Source organism: Rhinatrema bivittatum, chromosome 6, assembly GCF_901001135.1.
Source record: "Rhinatrema bivittatum chromosome 6, aRhiBiv1.1, whole genome shotgun sequence".
Lineage (NCBI taxonomy): Eukaryota > Metazoa > Chordata > Amphibia > Gymnophiona > Rhinatrematidae > Rhinatrema > Rhinatrema bivittatum.
This window is the reverse complement of record NC_042620.1, coordinates 113589813-113602227: the sequence shown is the minus strand read 5'-3', so window position 1 is coordinate 113602227 and position 12415 is coordinate 113589813. Positions and strand designations below refer to the sequence as shown.

The following is a 12415-nucleotide window of genomic DNA, read 5'->3' as shown; positions in this document are numbered from 1 at the left end:
CCACTTAGTACGGGGAGTGGGCCTAATTCTCCGCTTATTTGGGGCTGTGCATGGTTCCAAGAGTTTCAGCTGCCAGAGAGGATTTGCTGTTTCGGGGGGTTGCTTGAGGCCTGCTAGGACTCCAATTATAGGTTCCACACCGTGGCCCTAATTACCCTCCTCTCTGTAGAACAGATCCTGAACACTCCACATAGAGGCTGCCACATCTTTTGCTCCTTACTCTGCCAGATGTATACACTGCCAGCTTATGCCCTCAAAGATGCTGCCATATGTAGCTCAATATGTTTTGAGTGCATACAGAGAAGTGGTGGCAGATTTCTGCAGTCGATTTTAGGGACAGGCTAACTATTAGCCTTAGCAAACAGGTATTATACATATCCACATGCCATCATCACTCCTCCTCATCACCCGGGGCTTGCATAAAGGGGCGGGGCATGGGCGGAGCGGTCCGGGGCCAGAGGCCTCAGACAGAGCAGCCACTGCTGCTCTGTCTGAGGATCGCGTGCCTGCAGGCTGCCGGCGCACGCAACTTGCGCCTGCCCAGAGGCAGGTGCGGGGGGGGTTAGCGTAGGGCTTGGGGGAGGGAAAGGTTAGGGGAAGGGGTGGGAACATAAGAACATAAGAAAATGCCATACTGGGTCAGACCAATGGTCCATCAAGCCCAGCATCCCGTTTCCAACAGTGGCCAATCCAGGCCATAAGAACCTGGCAAGTACCCAAAAACTAAGTCTATTCCATGTAACCATTGCTAATGGCAGTGGCTATTCTCTAAGTGAACTTAATAGCAGGTAATGGACCTCTCCTCCAAGAACTTATCCAATCCTTTTTTTAAACACAGCTATACTAACTGCACGAACCTCATCCTCTGGCAACAAATTCCAGAGTTTAATTGTGCGTTGAGTAAAAAGAACTTTCTCCGATTAGTTTTAAATGTGCCCCATGCTAACTTCATGGAGTGTCCCCTAGTCTTTCTACTATCCGAAAGAGTAAATAACCGATTCACATCTACCTGTTCTAGACCTCTCATGATTTTAAACACCTCTATCATATCCCCCTCAGTCGTCTCTTCTCCAAGCTAAAAAGTCCTAACCTCTTTAGTCTTTCCTCATAGGGGAGTTGTTCCATTCCCCTTATCATTTTGGTCGCCCTTCTCTGTACCTTCTCCATCGCAATTATATCTTTTTGAGATGCGGCGACCAGAATTGTACACAGTATTCAAGGTGCGGTCTCACCATGGAGCGATACAGAGGCATTATGACATTTTCCGTTTTATTCACCATTCCTTTTCTAATAATTCCCAACATTCTGTTTGCTTTTTGACTGCCACAGCACACTGAACCGACGATTTCAATGTGTTATCCACTATGACACCTAGAAGGTCAGGTGATCCACTATGACACCTAGAAGGTCAGGTTAGGGGGGAAGGGAAGTTCTGGGAGGGACCGGGGGAAGGCAGTGCGGCTTGGTGCGCACAAGGTGCACCCCCTTGCATGCGCCGACAATGTGCACCCCCTTACATGCGCCGACCCCTGATTTTATAACTTGCGCGCAAGTTAGAAAATCGGGCATACATGTGCGCGCGCCGGGTAGCACGCGCACATGTAGGCCGCACGCACGCCTTTTAAAATCTACCCCTAAAGCTTTAATGAGTTTTAAGAGATATTTCCATGTAGGCACTGTCGGATTGGTCTTCAGGAATTCTAAAAAGTTATACAGTCCAAAATAAATTCAACAATAGGATGTATGGGGTTACAAATTACATTAAAACACAGAAAATGATAGCAGCTAGGTCTCCCAATCCTGGTGCATCATCACAGAGCATACTTCACCTCAGTCTTTACCTTCACAGTCTCTCATCTAAGAATTTTTTCTTTTCATATTATTACACATGCAAAACAAAAAACCAAAAGAAAAAAAATCTAGATCTGCATCTTGAAACATGTAATAATACTCCTCTAATAAAAAGCACCCGCGAGGGGGATTTGATAAGAACAAAATAGATTATAGTACAAAAGCAAAATTGTCATTGACCAAAGAAATCTTCATAGAATGCTCAACTTGAAAGCATTTAAATTAAAAAAAGATCATGTGCTCTTTTGTGTAAAATTAATTATCTGTCACTGAACAATCCTTTTGCTCGAGCAAGGATAACCAACAAGCCCAAATATGCAACATGCTCTTGGTCTCTACATAGTCACGCATGTGTATATGTGCTGTTTCTCTGATAGCTCATGGGAATTCAGAAATCCCAAGACAGAGTCATCTAGCTTTCTTTGTCTGTCCTTCACAATTCACATGAACAACAACACTTGCTAGGCACAAGATCTGTTTTACTCAGCTTCATGGCATGACTCTCGGGTAGCAGTGATGAAAGATTATAAGCTAAAAAGGATATTCTCTACAATGGTCCAGTAGTTTCTTCCTGATCAAATCGGAACCAGCATCTATTGCAGGGATGGGTAAACTTTATTTTTTGCCATAGCAGGACACGTTAGTGGCTCTTGTCTGCACCAGGGGGATTGTGGATAGGGCTGTTTCCCTCAGAGCTCCAACTGAGGATAAAGGGGAGTGCGGGAATATTACCTCAGTACACTGGATTCTCTCCCCACATCCCTCCACCCCAGCCCTCCATACATTCCCTCCTTGATCCAATTCTAGTTAGTCCAGCAGGATAAAGCAACGTTGCTTACCTGTAACAGGTGTTCTCCGAGGACAGCAGGTTGTTAATCTTCACACATGGGTGGCATCATCAAATAGAGCCCAAATGCGGGAAACTTGACTAGGCACACTGAGCATGCCCAGCGTACTCTATAACACGCATCCACGCGGGGTTCCTCTTCAGTCTCATAACATAGAATTGTGATAAAATAAAAAATAGGGGAAATCCAACTCCGCGGGGGTGGCTGGTGGGTTTTGTAAGGACTAACATCCTGCTGTCCTCGGAGAACAACCTGTTACAGGTAAGCAACTGCTTTTTCCAAGAACAAGCCAGATGGTGGTAGTCATACATGGGTGAATCCAACAAAAAGGGGGGTGTGGTTAGTGCAGTTAGTGAAGCTGGGTTTAAAAAGGTTTGGATAAGTTCTTGGAGAAGTCCATTAACTGTTGTTAATAAAGTTGACTTAGGGAATAGCCCACAGCTATTACCGGCATTAGTAGCATGGGATCTAGTTAGTGTTTGAGTACTTGCCAGGTACTTGTAACCTGGATTGGCCACTGTTGGAAACAGGATGCTGGGCTTGATGGACCCTTGGTCTGACCCAGTATTGCAACTTCTTATGTTCTTATGTTCCTTGGCTCTGGCCTCGATGGCCTCCTGGAGGAGCAGGCGGGTCTGGAGTACTGGCAGAGAGTTGTTGGAGGGTTTTATGATGGTCCCAGAATTAGGCCACAGCATCCCTCACCCTACCTCTAAAGAGTTTCTCTTCAGTACATGGCACGTCAGCAGATCCTTTCTGTATCTCTGGTCAGAGATCCGAGACCTATAGCCATGCCATTCTGGGGTGCTGATTCCCGCTGCAGAGACCCTCAATGCCATCTCAAAAACATTGTAGATTGCACAGACCTTTGTTTCCTACAATCCAGACCCTTGTGCACCAACGACATGAAGGTATCTTGCTGCTGTTGAGGCAGCTGCTCAGTCACCTCCTGCACTTGCTGCTAGATGTCCCATGACTATTGGCTCATATAGAGCTGGCAGGCAGTGATGCAGGCAAAAAGCATGGCACCTTGCAACACCTTCTTCCCATCCATTGCATCTGGGTTCTTCCCTGGGAGTGCATCCATTGCTCTGTGGTTCTTCCCTGGGAGTGCTGAGGAATGGGTCTGAGAGTGCTCAGCCCCTTGAGGGCGGATTCGACCACCACCGATTGGTGAGGTAGCTGGTGCTTATCAAATCTGGCCACCTCCTGTACGAGGTAAACCCAGTCTACCTTCTTATTAATGGAAAGCACTGTGAGGAGATGAACCCAGCATCCTCAGACCAGAGATCGACAGTGGTCAGTCTCCATTGCCCCAACCACCGGCAACCTCAAGGGAACTGACCGGGCCCACTGAAGTCGATGGCGTGGTGTCCATCGGTGTGGTTCAGAGGACCTTCAATGCCAATGCCACCAATGCTGATGCCAATGGCTCAGACTTCTTTAACCTAAACAGCTGGGCTCATAAGCAGTAATCCTGGACATCATGCAATGCCCCCAGGCAGAGGATGCAAACATTATGAGGATCGGTGATCAATTTGGTCCCTCAGGTATTGAGGGCATCGGCGAAAATCAGACATGGCCATGACAGGGTGAAATAAAAGGAAGTAGGACAGAACAATGGCGGTGGGCGGCGATGACCAGTGGGCACTGAGGCACTGCCACATGGGGGAACCAATTGCAAAAGAAAACTTATCCGAAACGCCGGAAACCCTGACTGGGGACCTCTATGGGGAGGTTCCAAGAAGGACTGGTGACGGACCAGAAAATATTAATGTGAAAAACAAAGTTTCCACAAGGCAAAAGCCAGTTTTTAGAGCTCAATCAAACCTCAAGGCACACAGCTCTGCGGAAAAAAAGAGATTAAAGAGGGACCCCAAGTGAACGTGTGATTTAGGGCATGCTGGGTATGCTCATGTGCCTAGTCAAAGTTTCTACAAACTTTGACACAAGTTTTCCGCATCAGGCTCCATCTGATGATGCCCACCCATGTGTGAGGGACTACAATCTTTGCTGGTCCATGAAGAAACCAAAGCTCTCCACCCATTCCTTCCCTCCACTCCCCACATCATCCCAAAATATGTTTTGGCTTGCCTTTTTTTTTGTTTTTTACCTACTGTTGATAGTGAGGTCTCACAGTGCCTGAGAAAAGAAATTCTAGAGGTGCTTTCAGCGGCCATCGGCATGTGGTAGTTGGGTAAACTTGATTTTGGAAGAAGGGGAGGGCTGAGAAAGAGGCAGTACCCATTCCCCCACATGCACCAACCACCACCTCTGGCAGTGGGTGGTAATCTTAATTTTTCTTTTGGGGGGGGGGGGTGTCTGAAAAAGAGGCAGCAAGGGTATTACATGCTGTACCCCTTCCTGCTGTCCTTGTGACCTTACTTTTTATATTTTTTTATGGCTGCAGCCAGACTTTTGGTTAGCAGACATAAAAAAAAAAGTAAGTTAGGCCTGCGGACATAAAAAACGGTAAGATGATCCGCAGGGCCAAGAGGAAGTAGGGCGCACAGGAAAGGTTACATGCTGCCTCTCTCAGACCCCTTCACTCCCCTTTTTTAAAAGAAAAATTTTAAAATGACCCACTGGCAGCAGAAGCACGAAGGCAATGTGGGCAAAAGCCATGGGAGTCAATGTGGGCCAGAAGAAATGTATCCTGGGCCAGTTTTGGCTGCAGGCCATAGTTTGCCCAACCTCTGCTCTATTGTGGCTACAGCATCATGAGTATTCACTCTCAACCACCTTGGCTTTCTCCCTTATTTTTATAAACCGTTCCCACCTAGCCTTATTGGCTGGCCTACTGGAAGACATGTTGGAAACTTTATTTGTTTTTTCAATTACATCCTTTTGTGAAGTTTATTCTTGATTGCTTAGACCAGTGTACTCGACCTTTTTTTTGGGCCGGGACACACATGACAGATGGTTCTCACATGTGTGACCAACCTGAACATGTGACCATCACGGGGCTAAATGTAAACATGCACTCTGCTTCCACAGGAATCCCCTCAACCCCCAGCAATGAGTGCAGAGCAGAACTAGGGGCATTACCCTGTACATCTCGCCATACAAAAAAGTATTCTGTTCTGATGACATCCCAGTAAAAGCAAAACAAATTCCTTTTACTACCAGGCAAAATAGCCTTCCTTATGAAAAGACAGTAATTTACCACTAATGCATATCCTATTGAGAAAACACAACAAATAAGATTGATACAAATGCCTACATGCTAGTTAAATACCTCACCTCGGTCACACACCCTTTTTACCAAGTACAGAAAAACCACAATTATAAATATGGAGACAGAAACTGAAATGGAAAACCAAAAAAGCTACTCTGCATGCAGTGCGAACCTGGAGAAATGGAAAGAGAATATAGCACCTAACTGACTCTCAGGATTTGCAATAATGCACAAAAATTAACCCGCACAAAGTTACACCTGTATTATGGAACACACTAAAACAATGTACCTACAAATGTCGGTAAAAAAAACCCTTTAAAATAAATAAATAGATAGATAAAGTAACAATCCTATCTATCTAAGAAATACAACTATTAAACAGGCCCTAAACATTAACACATTTCCTATTGGGAAAACAGAATAAGCCAAGCTGCTATAGAGCCCCACACAGAAATAATTGTAAAGCTATACTAAAAATGTTACAAAACAACTGCTGAACAGAATAATATCCAACAATTAAAAACGCATAAAATTATTAAAACATGTCCAAATATCAATAAATACTTCAAACAGCAGACATCGCATAATACCCAATAATTAAAATGGCAGTCAATCAAGAAAAATAAATTTAAAAAGCCACCTTACTTACCCTGTCCAGCAACTCTCCTACTCCTTTCCCTTCCAGGCCAATAGCACTCACCAGAAGCAGCAAGCGCTGCTGAAGCTTTGGTCCTCACAGTCCTCTTCCTTAGCGCCCACAACCAGTCCACTCACACACACACACCCCCAATTAGACCCCACGTCCAGTCTCGGTCTCTCTCACTCCAGTCATCTTCATAGAAACATAGAAACATAGAAATGACGGCAGAAGAAAGACCAATCGCCGATCCAGTCTGCCCAGCAAGCTTCACACTGTCTTTTTTCTCATACTTATCTGTTTAACTTGGCTCCTATTAACCTTTGGTTCTATTTCCCTTTCAACCCACCACCATTAATGCCAGAGAGCAGTGGATGGAGCTTCATCCAAGTGAAATATCAAGCTTGATTAGTAAGGGTAGTAACCGCCGCAATAAGCAAGCTACACTATGTTATTCAGCCCTTATTGGTTGTTTACCTTCTCCCCTGCCATTGAGCAGAGAGCTATTCTGGATATGTATTGAAAAGTGAAGTGTCGGTCTTCCTCCCCTGCCATTGAAGCAGAGAGCTATGCTGGATATGCGTGAACTATTAGTTTACTTACTTCTCCCCTGCCGTTGAAGCAGAGAGCTATGCTGGATATGCGTGAACTATTAGTTTTTCTTCTCCCCTGCTGTTGAAGCAGAGAGCTATATTGGATATGTTATTGAAAGTGAAGTATGCATTGAAGCCACATTATCTATCAACAAATATTGAATAAGCCTAATAATTGGTAATACCTATAGCTTATGAACTCTTCATTAATTTTACATACTCTTGCCCACCCCTGTTTTTCTTTTGGAGATGGCAGCCCTCCATCCTTCCGCTCCGCTTCCGTGGAAGGTGGAACACCAACCACTGGCCACTGGCATCCCGCTCCGTGAATGCCTCTGTTGCTACTGCCACTCTTACTGCCTACTGCCGCTCCGTGCAGTGTTTTGCTGCCTCCTCTTTATACACTTCCTCTAGACCTGATGGATCCACAGTGTTTATTCCCTCGCCCCTTTGAAGTCCTTCACAGTTTTGGACTTCACCACTTCCTCCGGAAGGGCATTCAGGCATCCACCACTCTCTCCGTGAAGAAATATTCCTGACATTGGTTCTTAGTCTTCCTCCCTGGAGCCTCAGCTCGTGACCTCTGGTTCTGCTGATTTTTTCTGACGGAAAAGGTTTGTCCTTGTCTTTGGATCGTTAAAGTTTTTTCAAGTATCTGAAGGTCTGATCATATCACCCCTGCTCCTCCTTTCCTCCAGGTGTACATATTTAGATTCTTCAATCTCTCTTCGTATGACTTCCTGACCAGTCTCTCTCTCAATCACACTCATGGTCTCCTTATATACAAGCTCTCAATCACAAACCAATGCTCTTGCACCCATTCACACCAGCTCTTACCCAGGCTTCCATTCACACCCACAACACACAAGCTCTCACCCATGCATCCATTCACACTCACAAACACAAGCTCTCACCCATGCATTCATTCACACCCCACAACACACAAGCTCTCACCCATGCATCCATTCACACTCACAAACACAAGCTCTCACCCATGCATTCATTCACACCCACCACACATAAGCACTCACCCAAGCACTCATTCACACCAGCTCTCACTTAGGCACCCATTCACCACCCACCACACACAAGCTCTCACCCAAGCACCTATTCACACCAGCTCTCACCCAGGCTTTCATTCACACCCACAACACACCAGCTCTCACCCAGGCACCCAGACACACCAGCTCTCACCCATGCATCCATTCACACACAGACCACACCAAGCCTCTCAACCAGGACTCATTCACACACAGACACACCCAAGCTCTCACAAAAAAACGTATTCTTTCTTCACTGCAGGAATGGGCTCCAGTTCCACCTCGGCTTTACTCCGGTGGGCCTTCTTTTTGCGCCACCACGGGAATAGGCTCCCGTGGTGGCCTCGGTCGGGGTTGGGTTTCCTCTTCGCCAGCCTTGCTTCGTTGGAGTTCAACTATTCACCCCACTCCTGGGCATTCTGATGCCTGCCTCACCGGCCAATCAAAGGGCTGCCTCCCTTCTTCCTACTCCCACTGGTAGGTAGAAGGGAGGAGGTTTCCGATTGGCCTGCGCGGGGGGCAGGCAGAATGAAGGAGGCTTCCCATTGGGCAATGGGGGTAGGAAGAAAGGAGGCTTCCAATTGGCCCATGGGGGCTGGAAAAAGGGAGAAGGGAAGTGCACGGGCAGTGAGACACCAGGAGACGTGACACACCTGCTGGTGTTTGGCAACACACAGGTTGAGAAGCACTGTCTTAGACTGTTTTCTAAATTGTTTTTCATTCAGTCATTTGCTAAAAGAAGTTTAATTGTAAGTTTTGAGTTAATTTCAATCTTTTCTTTTGCACATATGATTATGTAACCCGTATATTTATATGGAAATAAATGTAATGTTCTGTAATTATAGTAAAATATGGAGCACAATCAAGGGGATAGCCCATTTTGAAATAGATGATTTCTTATATCCAAACGTTTTGCCCTTACAACATAACAATACTAATAATAGTGTTATTCTTCCATTTCAATACAAAAAAAACCCCTCACCAGCCTACAGTATATGAAATGTTGTCCAGCTTTGATATATGCTCTACTGTACATATAGGAAAGAGCTCTTGAATCTAGAGCTCCAAATTTTCTTTTTTAAGAACCTATTCAACATAAAAACATACCCTAACATATTAAATTCACTGAATGTGTTTCTAATTCAGAAGTATGATTGGTAAAGCAGGCTACAATTCACACCTAGACCTCACAGTTTTCACTATATAATTGTAACATGCTGAAAGCGCTGCTTAATAGAAACACAGCTGTTCTAGGGTACTTGCATCAAATAATTAAGTCAAACGACAAGATAGGTGACTGCTGAGCCAGGCTATAAATTAAGATTCCATTGCTTTTCTGGGAGAGGCAACAAGTTAGAACAATTGCAAGGAAAGTGGGCTAATCTAGTTTTAATAATCCAGCCAAGTTCTTAAGACGAAGCCTTGATTCAGAAAACTATTAGGATATTGCTGTAAGGATCTAAAATCTGTAAGCCTTGCAGTCCTGTGTACAAATTGTATAATTAGAGGGAGAAAATCACAGGTAAGATCCTTACCTCTTTTTCTATTTTAAGAAGCTTTTTCACAGCCACCTCTTTATCCTGTGATATCCATCGTGCTCGGTAGACACTTCCAAACTTCCTCCACCACAGTTTTTCAAAAACTGTAAGTCGTCAAATTTAATTTGCACAAACGAAGCACTGGAGAGACGACATGGCATAATAATAATAATAATAATAATAATAAAATATAAAGTTATGCCACACAAAAAATTTGCAAAAAAACAAAAAAAACAACTAATTTAGTTAATAAGCATACACTGTAGTAACCTTTCTATTTTACATCAAGATTCTAGTGTTGGCAGGAGCAGAAGTCCAAAAGCTTTGACTAAGAGGGCAAGGAAGGAAATTAAAAACCAGGATCAGGACACTCACACTGACAAACTCTACTACGTCAGGAGATCTTGCACCAATATCTATAAAGCTTGCACACGGTGCTCCGTAAAGAAGCTGGCTGACATAGTATGCTCGACTTTGCTGAAATGCTTATCCAATGTACACAGCAGATCTGTAAAGAGGCGTTGTGTCACCCAGTCCCTTTACAGGAAGGACTAACACACGGGAAGTGCACTTTCAACTGTCAGCTTGCATAGCGGTTCTGGAATCCAAGGCAATGCAGCATCTCCCCGTTGGCTATCTGAGCTGAAGTGATCACATCGAACATTCCAGCACTGCCACAGATTTCCGAACAGCTAGTGCTGTTCAGTAAGAGAAAAAAAAAATGTGTTCCTCTTTGGGAGGTGTGACAGAGAACCTGAACTATATAAAGGATTTCTCTCCGCAAGTAACCCCCATGGTTTGCAGGTTTCTTTGACAAAGCAACCATAAATTGCACAGCAGTCTTCCCGGCTACAGCATAATAAGCAACACTTCCAAGAATGGGTTTGTCCAGAAAGGATCTGACCATATTTGTGGCCATAGGAACATAACAACGTACTTTCTTGTAGATCATAAGACGACAGCTGTTTATATTTGTCTAAGAATATCTCGCGAATATTGATCCTATTACTTGATTCACTTGATTTCAAATCTAAAAATCAAATTCTGCAACCATATAAGTACAAAGATCACTTCAGACCATCCATTGCTGAAGTGATCTTTTCCCAGTACGGTACAATATTTCGCAAAAGCCCACTTTGTCAGTTAGTAAAGCATTGCTTTAGCTATCATGTGGCTGCTTTTAAAGCTTTTAATGGTCCATGCTAAACTCTTTGAGGCCAATATTCAGAAAAGCAGCTAACAGAGAATTTATCCAGCTAAATTTAACTGGATAAGTTGTCAGGGATATTCAGTAGGATATAGGTCCACCTGAACATACTCAAATAAAGTTATATGGGTAATATTTATCAGATAACTTTGAAACCTAACCAGCTATATTTGAATATACCTTGTTAGGTTTAAAGTTATCTGGGTTGTTTCCCAGAATAACTTTAACCTTAACCGGTAATATTCCATGCATGTCCACAGGAGAGCCAATATTATTCCAAAAAACGTGCATTGTGCATGCTACTTGCACTCAGAAGATCCCCTGTACTAAACTGTAGGGGCCCAGTTAGCAGGTGAGAGGATGGGAGGTGGAGGGGTAAGGATTTCCCAATGAAAGCTGGCTGGGGAGAGAGTCAACTTTCATCAGCAGGGTTCAATCATGAGTGGGGAGGGGAGACCAGTTAGCTTGGGGGATTTACAAACAGCGGCACTTTAGAATTTAGCATTCCTGGTAAAACTTCACCTGGTCCAAGGCTTTACTGAGCATTTATTAATTAGCGTGTGAGCAGAGATTACCACTCCATTATACCATTCACATGTTAAAATCCGCATTTGCATGTGACGTTAATTTACATGCATGGCCATGCTAATTTTAGCAGATTCACACTAATATTTTTGGGGACCCTTTTAATGTGCACATTAAGATCTTATTGCATAGCACACTATTCTTAGCAAGTGCAAAACAGCCTTTACTTGCCTGCTAAGCTTTATTTCATAGGTTTCCAATTAGTTTTATAAGATGGAAGTTCGGTTTTCCCTATTATGATTCTTCCTAAAAGAAAGTGCAAATTGTCAGCTAGTTACAAATATTAGTCATAAACCTACCACTGTCTTATAGGTAATCTGAATTCTTTCAGTAGTACCAGGTCAAATTATTGACACCTCCATAGCTACATGTATATTTTTCCACCATGCTTCTTCCAGTTTGCATGTACTGATGTTAGTTTATCTCCATCCTTCTATCAATATACCATATTCAGGATCTGGGAATGGGTGAAACTGTCTGGGCTCAGACATGTGACACTTCCCGTTTGTTTTTACGTGAGTATTTACTGGTAAAACAATGCAGGACCTGAGAAAGCTACAGGTCTTCAGGGCATCTGTGGATGGCTCCTTGTGCAGCAGTGGAGATTTCCTCTGACAGCCAATGGGCATATTTTTTTTTTAACTGATAGCCAGCAGAAATCTGCAGCTAGTTCAGTGGTCTGCACTTTACTGCATAATAAGAACACATTTATATTTGCATTCATTGTTCTGCAACAGGCAATGACATAATTGCCCTCACATAACGGATATGTATGCCCACCATCTGTAGCGTTCTATTTTCAGTGCAATGTTTTGCTTTGTGCTGGATGGATATGAGGAAGCTTTAATTGCCTTTTTTGTTTTATAGTCATGCTATTAGATGCTGATTCTACAGTAGGACAACCAGCTGGAGACAGAACTGGAGACCAAAGTGCAGAG

At 43.9% G+C, this 12415-nt stretch overlaps 1 protein-coding gene and 1 long non-coding RNA gene across 2 annotated transcripts in view; one reads left to right on the top strand and one right to left on the bottom strand.

The window, feature by feature from the left end:
• MAP3K20 (mitogen-activated protein kinase kinase kinase 20) overlaps window positions 1-12415 on the bottom strand; it is a 492577-nt gene that overhangs the window by 312429 nt on the left and 167733 nt on the right. The window lies entirely within an intron of this gene.
• LOC115093682 overlaps window positions 1-12415 on the top strand; it is a 170923-nt gene extending 158508 nt beyond the window's left edge. The window contains exon 3 of the long non-coding RNA XR_003857379.1: window positions 12345-12415. This is a non-coding gene — a long non-coding RNA (uncharacterized LOC115093682). The remainder of the gene's footprint in view (window positions 1-12344) is intronic.